Source organism: Aspergillus uvarum (assembly GCF_003184745.1).
Source record: "Aspergillus uvarum CBS 121591 unplaced genomic scaffold BO82scaffold_57, whole genome shotgun sequence".
NCBI lineage: Eukaryota > Fungi > Ascomycota > Eurotiomycetes > Eurotiales > Aspergillaceae > Aspergillus > Aspergillus uvarum.
This window is the reverse complement of record NW_020291354.1, coordinates 99,458-114,960: the sequence shown is the minus strand read 5'-3', so window position 1 is coordinate 114,960 and position 15,503 is coordinate 99,458.

The following is a 15,503-nucleotide window of genomic DNA, read 5'->3' as shown; positions in this document are numbered from 1 at the left end:
TGAAACTAATAAATAGATCTAATAATTTTCTAGAATACTATAAAATATTTTTTATATCTTATAAATTTAAAATTTAAAGTATAAAGTTTTGAAAACAGAGACCAAAACTTTTTTAGTTTAAATAAAAAATATTATACAGTTAATTAAAAATAAGATTTTGTAATAGTATAAGTAATTTAAGTAGTAATAGATAAGGCAATAAATTTTTTAGACTAAAAAACTAAATCTACTTAGCAGATAAGAAAAGACTTTTTATATACTTTTAAAATAACTTAATCTTAAAATAATACTAACTGTATAAAAAAAGTTAAACTGTAAGTTATATCTATTATTTTCTAGATAATTGTTGTACAATACCTGTGGCATGCGGCCGCCAGCCCCTACTCCAATACTGATATTATTACTGATTTGTCGGGCTTCCAATCTGGGTTTTTATATTAGTATAAAGCTGATCCCTTTTTTTTAAAATATATATAAGTACTTAAAATCCTTAGAGGATTAGGAATTCCTAAGGATTAGTTTTATAATTAATAGAAGACTATTTCTAACTGCTTTTATCTTATCTAACCAATGTGTCTACTGTATTAAGTAGTTTTTAATAATTTCTAATCTTTCTATTTTTTTAATTATTTAAAAAAAAGTAGTATATTTTTTACTAAATTTTTACTAAAATCCCCCCAGAGTACTTTATCTGCTTTAGAATAGAATTATTTTATATAAGCAGATATTTAAAAAGTAGAAGCTACTATCTACTAATTAAAACAGTTAAAATATTTAAAAAAGTAGGTTTAAACTGTATTAACTAAATATAGAGCTATTAAACTTTTAGTAGAAATAAGTTAATATTATATAAGTTATATTTTATTTTCTAAAAAGAAAAAAAAAGAAATTAAATTTAAACAAATCCTTATATTCTCTTTTTAATTCAGCCTATAATAAAGAACTAAATGGATTTATAACTTATAACATATTTTTAAAAACACTTTTTAAAAGTACTAAACTAAAAACTAAAAGGTTTTAGCTGTAGTTAGCTATCTAAACTCTACCTATCAGCAGAGATAGTATTAATATATTAATAAAAAATCACTAAAAGACTGTAGAAGAGCTAAAAAATTATAGGATTATTTTATCTAATAAACTTTTTTTTATTTAAAATACTGTTATTTTATAATCTAATACTATAGAACAGCTTAAACAGACCTATTAGTAAAAAGATTAAGATCTAAAAGAGTTTTATTTTTATTTAGATATTTTAAAACAATATTTTAAATCAAAATAAGAAAATAAATATATTTTATTTTTTTTAAGTTAGTACTAAAGCTTAGTTGATATATATATAAATATATATTAAAACTATTAGAAACTTAAAAAAAGATAGTATTTATTACTACTTATTACTGGAATATGCTGATCTGTAAGAGAAAATAGAAGTTAGATATTTAAAACTATTCTAATAAGAATTTTAAAAAACTAAGATTCTTATAACAAAACTATAAGTCTTTTTTATTAAAATCCTATTAAAATAAAAAGAACTATAAGGGGGAAATACTCTATTATTATATATATAATAGTAAATTTTATTTTTTAAATTATTACCCTTAAAAGGGCCAAGACAGAACTAAAAAAGAACTAATAAAAAAAGAACTCAGTTAAAAAAGTCCCTATATTTTTAACTAAATAGCCTAAAGTAGGGACTGTTACTTATTTTACTATACCTATTTTTTTTAAAATATTTTTAAAACCTATATAGATTTGGATTTATATACTAAAGTTAATCTAATCAGCTACTAATTTATTTTATAGTTTTATTTAAATATAGCTTATTTTACAGCTTTATTAATTATTACTATTAATTACCTTGCCTTATCTACTTATAGTATATAAAAATTTCTATTACTGCTACTGATTTAAAAGGGACTATATAGTTTTTTATAAGATTTTATATAGCTATTAACTAAGATTTAGAACTTTCTAAAAGCCCTATTTTACTTTTTATAACTATTTTAAGGGATCTATATATTTATTTATCTGTATAAAATTATTAATAGTAGTATAAGATCTAAGTATTAAAGGTTTTAATTTTCTATAAATTTATATAAGCTTACTGAAACCTTATCTATATTTATACTGTAATAAAACTTTCTGAAGATATCTGGTTATCTAATAATAAAAATCCTACAAAAAATCTGAAAAAACCTATTAACCAAATAATAATATTTTTAGAACTTTATAATTTTTTTAATATATTTTTTAAGCTGTTTATAATAACTTCCCTTTTATAGCCCTTCTAACTATACTATTAATCTAAAAAAAAATAAAACCCTACTGTATAGGCCTATTTATTTTTTTTTAAAAATAGAACTTTAGTTTTTTTATTATTATATTAATAAGAACCTCCGGCTAGGGCGGATTTAACCCTTAAAAAGCCCTATAAGGGCTTTTATTCTTTTTATACCAAAAAAATAAAGGTTTTTAATGTTACGGGACAGACCTGCAACACTTGCTGTATGTGACTGCAGCCTTTTTATCTTCCTACCAGACCTCTGCAACCTTTCTGTTCTCTAACTATTCCTTCTTATTTGTACGGTATGTTTAGGTTAGAACTAATCTAAGTTTATTTTATAATATTAAAAATAGTTTATTTATCTACTAGTAATAATAATTAAATAATTACTATATATTTTAGAATAAAAGTTTTACTAGTCCTATTCCAACTTGCCTGTTTTATCTAATTATATAATTTTTTTTATAATATTTAAATAAATATTTTTTATTCTATTAGTACAGCAGCTTTAGTAAGAACTTTAAAATTAATATACTAAAATCTAGCAGCTATATACTAATCTAAATATATTTTATACTAAGATCTAATAGCTTTATATATAATAAATTATATATTTAATATTTAGAACCTGCCTGTCTAATCTATCTTACTTTAACAGTAAGCTATATATACTGTATATATAGTTTTTTTATTAAAGCAAAGCTATAATCCGACCAACTTTTTAAAGCTAATACTTTTAACTATATCTAAAATTAATTAAAATAGTTTTAATAGGCTTTAGTCCTGCACCTCCGCCAGCTTATAAAAAATAAATAATTCTAAAATTTAGAAAATATCTTTTAATTTTTTATATAATTATATTATAATTTGTATAAATAATAAAAAGCTATTTAATAATTTATATTAATATACTAAAAAGATAATAAATTACTTATTACTTATTTTATATACTTTAAATAATTTTTATATAAAGCTGATATAATTATCTGGCTGGATATCTTATATATAACTATACTTTATTAAAGATTACAATCAAACCTACACCAGATTTTAAAAAACTTTAATAACTTAATATTTATTATTTATATAATAAATATATTAAACTTATTTAGTATGCCGACCGGCGTACTATCTAATTAATTTTTAAATCTACTATTAAATCTATTTTAAAGCCTACTATACTTACCTAATCAGATTTAAAAAATATAAATTTTATAAAAATATTTACAGCTTATTTAAACTTACTAGTTTTATTTATTATATCTATCTTATCTTACTATTTTTATTATTTTAAGAATAATTTTTATTTATATTATAAATTAAATAACTACTAGATTTCTAACTGTAAAAAGCTTTTTAAAATTTAGAATAAAATTTATATAAAAACTATAGTATATAGTTCTATATTTAGCGCCTGCTTTGGTAAACAGTCTTTTTTAAAAATCTAAATAAAAGGGGGGGTACTATTATAGAATAAATTTATAATACTTACTATATATAACTGTAGTTTTTTTATTTTTTACTGGACCTCTGCAACCTTTCTATTCTCTAACTATTCCTTCTTGTTTGTACGGCATGCTTAGGTTAGAACCAATCTAAGTTTATCCTATAACATTTAATTATATATAAACTATAAGAAACTTAATAAGATTTCAGTTAAAAATTACTACTTTTATTTTTAACTTTAAAAATCTTAGATAGGATTGCGGAAGCCCAGTACTTTTTAAAACTAAATATTTAAAATATTTATTATTAAATTTATATTAAATAAAAGGACAAATAAAAAACAGCTTTTTAAATCTATTATAAATATTTTAAATATTTAGTTATACTGTTTAGCTTAATTAATACTCCATTTATTTTTTAAAACTATATCCATCTAGTTTTTTATAATATTCTAGATCTTTTTTATATTACTTATTTAAATAATATTTTTATTTTTTCTAAGAACTATTTCTTCTATACTTTCTATTTATATTAGGTATTAGAATACATATAAAAAGCAGATTTTTATATTAAACTGTTAAAATATACCTTTTTCTAAGACTATATTAATTTTTTTTTAAATATATTATATCTTAAAATAGCATTTTAATAGACTTTTAATAAATATCTAATATTTTTAAATAGCCGATTCTAATTATATACTGTAACATCTAAGTCTTCTTAGGATTCTGTAATTTTTATTAGTATTTTATTAGAAATTATTTTTTAATTACTTTGCTATTAACTTTTCTTCTAAAAGGCGCTTAAAAAGAGAAAAAATCTAAAAAGATTAAATTTACTACTAAAAAAAATAATTTTTTAATAATTTTTTTATAGCTTTTAAACTGCATCTTTAGTAAGATACTTTAATCTATAAAAATAAATCTAAGTAGAAATAAATACTTTTTAATAAGATATAGCATGAATACTATTCTAGCCAGATAATTAAAAAGTATATTATTTTATTATATTCTAATCTAAAAAATTTAATAGTTTTAAAACTTACTATTTAACCCCAGATTAAAAGCTTTTTACTATTATTTATTTTTTTAAGTATTAGTATTAATATTTTAAAAAACTATTATATACAGTAGAGGTTCTTTTAAACTATTAAAATCTCTAGATATTTATAAAATAACTAAAACTAAATAGCTGTTAGGCTTAATAGTATATATATTTTAATAGATATAATTTTATTATTTAGTATTAGTCTGGCAGGTACAACCCTGCTAATCTACTATTAAAAATAAAAAAGATTTTAAAAGTCCTATCTAATAAAAAGGTTTTAAAAATAATATAGTATTAGATAGCTAATAAATTTTTAATAGATTGTTAACTAGTCTAGGTAAAACCCCAGTCTAAGTATAATAAATATCTTTATAAAAAAGTCCTAAACTTAGTATCTGTATAATATTAAGCTTTTAAAAAGATTAAAAAAACTAGAAAGCTGGTACAGAAGCAGCTGACTGGACTGTTAAAGTAAGATTATTTTATAATTAATATATTAGTATATTAACAGTACTCTAAATATATTAATATAAAAACTTTTTACATTCTAAATTTAATAAGAAATCATATTCCCTAATTAAAAGAATCTAAAAAAAAGATATAGAAATATACTGTTAAAAACTTACTGTTTTATAAAATAATCTAGAACTAAAGCACTAAAAAATTAATAAAAATAATCTTATTACTTATAAGTACTATTTATATATTTCTATAAAAAATATTTTTTAGTAATATTTATTTAGTTTTTATTATAATAACTGGCTAGCAGGCTATTTTGGGCAGTTAAAAATAAAAATTCTTTTTAAACAGAAGTTTTACTAAGTAAACCTTTATAAAGATATGGTTATTTATATTAAAAAATATCTAATCTGTTAGAGAATTACTTTTATTAAATATAAGTCTTATAGCAAGTTTAAATCCCTACTAATTCTAAATTAATCTTTTAGTAAACTATTTATAGATTTAATTATAGGACTACCTCCTGTTATAATAAAAAACAATATTTAGAATTTAATTCTTATTATTATTAATAGGTTTATAAAGTAGTGTTTTTTTATATACTATTACTACCCCAAAACTTGCTAAACTTTTTTATAGAAACATTAAACCGTAATATAGTCTACTATAGGATATAGTTTTTAATAAAGGCTTCTTCTTTATTACTAAATTCTAGTTTTAAATAATATACTATACCCAGATTAAATTATAGTTATTAATAGTATTTTAATTCTAAACTAATAGCTAAATAGAACAGATAAACCAGACTCTTAAATAATATTTATATTATTTTATTATTAAAAATCAGTTTAATTAGCCGGCTCTACTATTTTTTATTTAATTTATTTATAATAATATTTTAAATTCTACTACTGGATATTTGCTTTTAAGGCCCTTATAGGCTATTTATCTAATTTTTATTTTTCTACTAAAAATATTATACTATAGAAAGGGGTTTCTGCAGCTAAAAACTAAATTAATAAATTAGCTGTATTATAAAAAAAGTTATAAAATTACTAGTAAAAAATTAATAAGATCTAAGTAAAATACTATAATAAGAATTATCAACTAATAATTTTTAAAAAGGGTGATTTAATAAAGCTGTCTACTAAAAATCTAAAGATTAAGACCCTATTTAACAAGTTAGCCCCCTAGTATATCAGACCTTTAAAGATTCTAATAATTATTAGAATTTAAATATATTAAATTTTTTTATTTAATTATTACAGTTAAATCTATAATATCTTTTATATATTATTATTAGAATAATAGGAATCTAATATAGAATTAATAAATAAACTCCATTCTTTAGAACTGGAGAAGAAAAAGAAGTTTAAAGTTAAAAATATTAAAAATAAATAAATCTTTAGAAATAAATAATATTTTCTAGTTAAATAGAAGAACTGGCTGAGTAAATATAATAAATAAATATTAAAAGAATCTATAAAAAATACCCAGTAAGTAATATAAAATTATAAAAAGCAAAAAAAAAAGTTGGAGCAGCAGAAAAATTCTTATTTCTAAATATAAAAAAATAACTAAATTACTATTAAATTACTATATTAAATATAGTTAAAAGATTATATTAATATATTTAATTAAATAAAACACTCTGTAAATAAGCTGGACTTTTATTAAAAACCTACTAAACAGAACCAGAATAAGGGTGTTTCTATTATAAAATATAAATAAAAAAGGGCTAGATATTCTTAATTTTTTCAATATAGTAATTCTAAAAAGATTTTATATTACTGTATATAGTTTTAATCTTATAGCAGATTTTAGTAAAAAAAGCCTGCTTAGTACTAGTTTATAAAATATAGCTATTATTACTAAAAAAATAAAGTATAGTTAGATTCTTAATAATAATACAACAACCTATAATAAACTTATAATAAAAGAAGAGATACAGCTAAAAAATCAGCTTATACTTTAACTAGAAATCTAAAAAAAATATATCTAAATCTTAGCTTTAGAAGATCTAGTTAATTTATATTTATAGTAATAGGCCAGCTCGGCAGCCTTAAAACTAACTATAAATATTAGGATTAATTTATAAATAAAAAAACAAAGCTTAAAAAACCAGTTAAAATTATTATTACTAGTAATAATAAAAAACTTTTTATACTAACCTAAGATAATTAAAAGTTTAGCAGTATTTCTAAATATACTAACTAATATCTAATTTTAATTAGCTTAATATAACTATTAAAAGAGTATTAATACTTATCTGGTTATAGATTTAATTATAATTTAAATATTATTTATAAGCTATAAATATAGCTTTATTAAAAATACAGCTGGAAGAAAAAAGCTTTCTATTAGTAAAATTAAAATTATAAATAAAAATATAAAAATAATATAGATAAAAAAAAGTTTTTAGTATAAAAAAAGTATCAGCTAGAGTGGCTAACGGCCAGGTCAGGTCAGGTTAATTAGAATTTTTATACCTAACTGCCAGGTTATAGCTAGGTTAAGGAAATTTTTATATCTAACTGCAGTATAGCTAAAAATTGGACAGTTAACTGTTTTAACTATTTTTAATATTAAGTTCTATCTACTATACCCCTTTTAGCTTTAGTATAGTTAAAATATATTTAAATTAACAGATTATTAACCTAACTATTTTAACTGTTGCCTAAAAGCATATAAAAAAAAGCTTTTTAAATTAATTAAAAATAACTAAACAAAGTATTACTATCTTTTTTATTTCTATTTTTAAAAAATAATACAGAATTTCTAGTAGTACTAATAAATTCCAGCTTTTTATAAAATTATTACTTTTATAGTAAGAAATATATATAAAAATATATAATTACAGTACTGTTTGAACTGTATATAATATAATATAAATCTCTATATCTAATCTAATTAATTTTATTAATTTTAATAATTTTAATTATTCTGCTAATCTAATTAACCCCTTTAATACTAATAATTTTAATTTTTTTATTAATCTAATTAACTTTTTTAACTTTTTTAATTTTAATAATCCTAAATACTCTGTTAATCTAAATCTGTTTAAAATCCTGTACTATACTACTTATTTAGTTTTTCTTAGTAAATATACTTTCTAATAACTATCTAATTTAATATTAAATACTATATTTTTTATAGTAGGTTCTGTAAAAGCCTTTTTTAAATATAAGAATAAAATCTTTAATCTATTTAATCTAGCTGGCTCTAAATATTTAAAATTCTAGGCTTTAGATATAATTCTCTGCTTATTAGGCCTACTAAAATATATAAAATACAGCAGGTGCTTTAACTGTATATTAAAATATAATAAATTATATTTATATAAAAGTATATTTTAAAATAAAATAAACTATTTTTATAAAATTTTCTGCTTTTATTCTTCTATATCTATTACTTATAGAGTAGTTTTAGAATTATAAATTAATTATAGTTATTTAGTTTATTTTTAGAAAATACTATTAAGCCCTCTTCTTCTATTTCTTAGATTTTTATAAACTATAATAATACTTAAACTGAGATAAGCTTTTTAAACCAGATCTTTTCTTTTTTTTTAAATCTTAAGATTATATGTGTTGTAAAGAATCAGAAGATTATTTTATATCTAACTTTTTAAAAAAAAGTTCTTATTTTTTAGGATTAGTAGTAGAAGATAATCTTTTTTAATATATAAGCTTAAAAACTGCTATTTTACTTTGATTGGAAGAAATTATTAATAATATAAAATAATTTTTAAAAAAATATATTATTTTCTAATAGAACTTTTTATATCTACTATATTATATACCTTTATATCTTATAATATCCAGAAATTAAAAACTTAGAAACTAGTTTTATAAGCTACTATTTTTATAAGAATTATAAAAAAAAATACTATTAGTTATATCTAAACAAACAATTAGTTAGATGCTGAGTAAAGAATTAATATAAATATTTACTTATTTTTTTATTTTTTAAAAATAAATATTTTTTTAATTATTATTTTTTCTAGGCCTTTACAGTCTATAATAAATAGAATTTCTAAAATTAAATTTTATACTTTATAATTACCTATTGCCTACTGTTCTAAACTATTAAATATATTTAATTTAAACAGATAATTAATCTTACTGCTTTATTTTTCTGCTGAAAACTAAGTCCTTTTAATTAAATATAGATTAAAGAATATTTTTTAAAATTGTTAAAAAATGTATATACACAGCTATTATTAAAGTTTTTAGATAATAAACAGATATTAATTATAGTAGACTACTGGACCAGCCCTAATTAAAAAGTATTTCTTACTTTAACTAGATATTTTTTAATAAAAGATATAGATTATAATAAAGTTCTACTAGACTTCCAACCAGTATTTGGATCTTATACTAGTAAAAATCTAGTTATAATTATTTTATTAGTCTTATATAAATATAATCTGGCCTATTAGTTATTAAATATAATAATTAATAATACTAATAATAATAGTTTAATATTTAGTATAATTTTATTTAAACTTTAAGTCTAGCTTAGCTAAAGCACCCAGCTTTATAATACTTTAATTAATCCTAATCTTTTAAAAATTATTTAAAGCTAGTATTATATACTGTTTTATTTATATAATTCAGCTTATGGTTAATACTTTTTTATAAAAACTTTAGATTAAGGCCTTAAATAATACTGTTAAATATATATAAAAAAATTATAATAAAAGTCTTAAAGCCTCTTTTAATATTTTAAAAACTTTTAAAAAGATATATTCTAAAAGCTATCTATAAAAGGCTAATACAGACAGCCTTTATTATTTATATTAAAAACTATTTATAGTAGCCTTTTATAGATGGCTTTTAAAAGTCTTTTTTTAGTAATAGCTTATTATACTAATTTTTAATTATAGATTTAAAAGATTATATAATTTATAAATATAAGCCTTTAATACTATAAGAAGTTTCAGCTTATTTAATAATTTAAATCTGGATTAGTTTACTATTTTCTTCTAAACTGTAAAACCTACTGAAACTTAATCTATCTTATAATTTACTAAATACTTAATTTCTGTTAAGTAATTAAAAGTTTTATTTAGTGTTGTAAGTATAGTAATATTAATTATCTTTATTCTACTATAATTAAATAAAAATAAATAAAGTATCTTTTTAAGCTTCTATATCTTTTTTTTTATATTTTATTTATTTAAAAATAGTAGGCCTACTATTTCTAAAATCTATAATATCTATAATAATCTTTTTAATTACCTGGATTATTTAATTAATTAACTAGTAAGAAAGCAGGCGCCCTGAAAGAAGAAGATTTTTAAAGGCTTATAGAATATATATTAAAAGCTTTAAAAATACTACTATTATATCTATTAGATAAAAGACTATATTTATATAATTACAACTATTTTAAATCTAATATCAAAGCTTAAAAAATTTAAAAAAAATATATAGCTTAATAATAATATTAACTAGTATAATAAGTACTAAACTATTTTTAAAAAGATCTTTTATTTTTATTGCAGTTAGAACCCAGTGATTAATATACTATTATTTAGTTTTATATTATTATCTGGTCTAAATAAAATCTTTTATAATATTTTTAAATACTGGAGACTCTTACCTACAGCAGAAACATTTAAAAAACTTAAAATATATTTAGATATTAAAAATATATAATTTAAAAAAATATCTTTAATTAAACTAATACTATTTTAAATATTATAGGATATACTAATATTTTTATTTACTAAAAGTCCTACTGTAATTAGTTTTCTATTTTCTACTAAATAACTAAAGATTTTCTTTTAGTTGCAACTAATAATATTAGTATTAAATATTTATTTAATAGTTTTTAAAATATCTGCTACTATTACTAGAGCTGTTTTTATTTTAATATAATTAAAGTAGTTATACTTTAGATATATACTAATTATTTTACTATTAGTAAAAAGTACTAGGATATTTTTAATAATTTTAATCCAGACTTAATTATTTTTATATCTAAAAAGTAAAAAAAAATAAGGTAATTACTACCTTCTATATTAATAAAAATAAAAATATAAATAATTTTAAAAATAACTCTAAAGATAGATTATTATTAGTAATAGAGAAACCAGTCTTATCTAAGTCTTTAAATACTATATATATTTAGATAGAGATAGAAGCCCAGTCTTTATAATTTCTATACTATTATAATCACTGTTTTAGACAGTATAAAAAGTAGTATAATATTATTAATATATCTAATAATAAATACTATTCTTTTTATACTAGGCTTTATAAAAGTCTTTTATAAAGTATAGTATGTCTTTTAGATGGAATATATAGCATAGGTTGATCAGATAGAATAGGTAGAACAGATAAAGCAGATTAATTAGATTAATTAGATAGAGCAGATAAAGCAGATAAAGCAGATAGACTAAAATTAGAAAATATTATTATACTATAATTAAAAATATATTAAACTTTATATATTATTTATATAAGGGGGATATATATATTATAAATTAACCTATAGTTATTAATCTATCTACTATATCTAATCTTTCTAATCTATAGATATAAACAGTTAAAGTAATAGTTATATCTTAACTTAACTATAACTGTATAGTTAAAAGTTTTTTATATCTTAACCTGACTGCCAGGTTATGGCCAGGTTAAGGTTAAGGTATAACAGTCAGGTTAAGCCACTCTAGTATCAGCTAAACAGCAATAAATAGTAGGAGATATAGTATTAAATTTTTATTAATTTAAAAAACAACTTAGACTTGCTGAAAACTATAAAATAAAAAACAGAAATAATACTAAAAATAATATAAAATAAGTATAGATAGAGAAAGAATTAATAGAAAGTTAAAATATAAAAAATAATAAAACTGTAATAAATTTTTTTATTTATAAATATAATATATATTAAATCTTAATTAGATTATTAATAATATATATTTAGAGTGGCTAACAGCCAGGTCAGGTCAGGTTAATTAGAATTTTTATACCTAACCGCCAGGTTATGGCCAGGTTAAGAAAATTTTTATATCTAACTGCAGTATAGCTAAAAATCAGGCGGTTAACTGTTTTAACTATTTTTAGTACTAAGATTTACCTACTATATCTTTTTTAGCTTTAGTACTGTTATGGGACCAAGGCCCTGTTATAGAGCTCGGCTTCAGGCACCAATTGACACCTGAGGCCTCGCATACCAAGTACTAAACTAGCACTAGCTTAGCGTATATATAAAAGAATTTCGTACAAACAGATGAAATAGCTCCTCAGCTATTTCTTTTTATTTTAAAATATGTTTTAATTAGCACAATCCATCCATCCCATAACATTAGAAATAGCTTATTAAAAAGTCCTAGATAGAGCCCGACTAGGCGTATAAATAAAATAAAACAGAATAAAAAGAAATATTAGGATAATAAAATAAATAAACCAGAAAGAACTGCAGCCGACTGCAGCATCCGCAGCTATATATAATAATATACAACTTCTCTTACAGAAGCTAATCAGCCTCTGTATAAAAATAGTAAAATAAAAATTAGCTTTTAAAAAACAAATAAACAAACTATAATATTAAAATATAACCCCTACTACTAACAGTAAATCAGAGAAAAAACCCTTATAGTAACTATATAAGCTAAACCATAGACCCCACCCTCAGCATCCTAATATAAAACTATTTAATAAAAAAAATAAATATAATTACAAACTATTTAAATTAAATATATATATAAAATTTGTAATTAACAGAAATTGCTATCTTACCGGGCTAGAATAAGTTTTTTATATTTATAGTTAACTATACAGACAGGCAGTATAGTAAATGCTTTTTTAGATTAAATCTTAAAATACTAAGACAGTATAATTTAAAGATATGCTTATAGTAATAAATAAGATATTTAGAGATTCTAATATATAATAAAAAGCTTTAAACTAAATAAATATAATAAAATAAAAAAAATAGAACTAAAAGAATTTTTAAATAATTTTAATAAAGCTCTGCTACAAGCAGGGGGGTATAATTAGTTAGATAAATAAAAAAAAGCTATACTAAATACTACAGTAAACTAAAAGCTTATTAAAAAATTAGTTGGAATTTTTTAAGAACCTATATATAAAGGTTATTACAACCAACTGTACTGTATAAATCATAATTTTAACAAAATATTTTTTTTTTAAAAAAAGCTATACTAAGACTGTACCGGTATAATATAAACTGAGTTTTAAACTAATAAAGTAAAAACCTACTTAGATAGCTGCTATATAGTAAAAGAAATACTATTTTTATACAACCACCAACAATCTCTAGAGATAGGCTTAATAGGTAATACCTAATAAAATAAAAAAAAAATATAAAACAGGTTATTGCCTTTATTATAGGTAGAATAAATATTTTATCTACTAATACTTTTTAAAACCTGCTGTATAACTAATAAGTATAGCTGCTACTATACCTGCCTTTTAGTAATAAAAGAAATAGTATACCTCCTTAAACAAAAACTCTAATTTAGAAAAAAAAAAGTCTAGTATAAAATTATATATCTAAATAAAAATTACTAAACAAAACTAAAAGAAAGTAGAAAAGTTTTAAAAAGAAATATATAGTTGTACGCCCTTTTTTAATAAAGGCTATTTTAGATCTTACTGCAACTGCTTATATTCTTATTAATTTAGAATACCTAATTTATAGTATTATAAGCAAAATGTTTGCCAAAGTAAATAATCTATTAATTATTAATATTAATCTAAGGCTGGTATAAAGGATTTTTAGTAATAAAGTACTAATCTACTTTATTATATAAATAAAAATAGATATAGAATCCTATATAAAAAAAGAAGTATACTTTTATATAATGCCTAATAATCTTAGATATAATTTAATCCTAGGAAAGAGCTGGCTGTCCTACTATAATAAGATGCTGGAATCAGACTAAGAATAATTATTCCTATATATAACTAGAATAAAACTAAAAAATCTACTATATTTATAATATACAAACCTAAAACTTTAGCTAATTATAAAGACAAAACTTAAAGACTACCTGTAGGGAAGATCTAAAACAGATATAAAAGTATTTACTGTTTTTTTTACTAATATTTAGAAAGTACTTTAGATAAAGAAGACAGTTAATCTATATATAATATTTTCTAAATACTACTAGGATTTCCTATCTTTTTTTTAATCAGAGAATACAGAGAAACTACTGCTATACTAAGAAAAAGATATTAACTACAAAATCAAGCTTATATACTAGAATAGAAAAAAGTCGGAAGTCCTGTAGAACCCTTTTTATAATATATCCTAAAAAAAACTAATAGTTCTACAGTTTAAACTAATTAAACTATTAGAAAAGAATTTTATATAGGTTAGCTACTTCTTAGCAGTAGTTCCAGTACTCTTTATATAAAAGCCAGAAAAAGATTTAAGATTCTGTATAAACTATTAAATATTTAATATAATTATAAAAAAGAACTGCTATCTGCTTCCTCTGATCTACAAGACTTTAAACTAAATTAAAAAAGCAAAATAGTTTACTAAACTAGACATCTTATCTGCCTTTTATAAAATCTATATTATAAAGGATTAAGAATAGATAACAGCTTTTTATATATAGTATAGGCTATATAAATGGCTAGTAACACCCTTTGGACTGGTAAATACTCTAAATATCTTTTAAAAATATATTAATTAGATACTGTGTAAATACCTTGACGAATTCTGCTCAGCCTATATTAACAATATATTAATCTATATAGATAGGGATATTAAAAAATATTGTAAGTATGTATAAAAAGTATTATAAAAACTAAAGAAAGCCGGCCTATTTTTAGATATTAAAAAGTACAAATTTAAACAGAAGAAAATTCTTTATTTTAGATTTATTATATATGCAGGGCAAGGTGTTAAAATAGACCCTAAAAAGGTTAAGATAATCATCTTATAGAAAAGCCCTAAATTAATAAAAGCTATTTAAAGCTTTTTAAGATTTATAAACTTTTACTACAAATTTATTCCTAGATTCTCAACTATTGTACAACTACTTATAAATCTGATAAAAAAAGATTAGTTCTTTTAATAGATCTAGAAGTATAAGGCAAGCTTTTAGATACTAAAAAAAGTTTATAACCAAACTAATTCTCTGTTCTTTTAATCCTAAACATATAATAATAGTAGAGACAGACTTTTTAGGCTATAATATAAAAAAAATACTGTTTTAGATGGATAAGAATAGAGAGCTGTATTTTTATATTATTAGAACACCCCAGCTGAATACAACTAT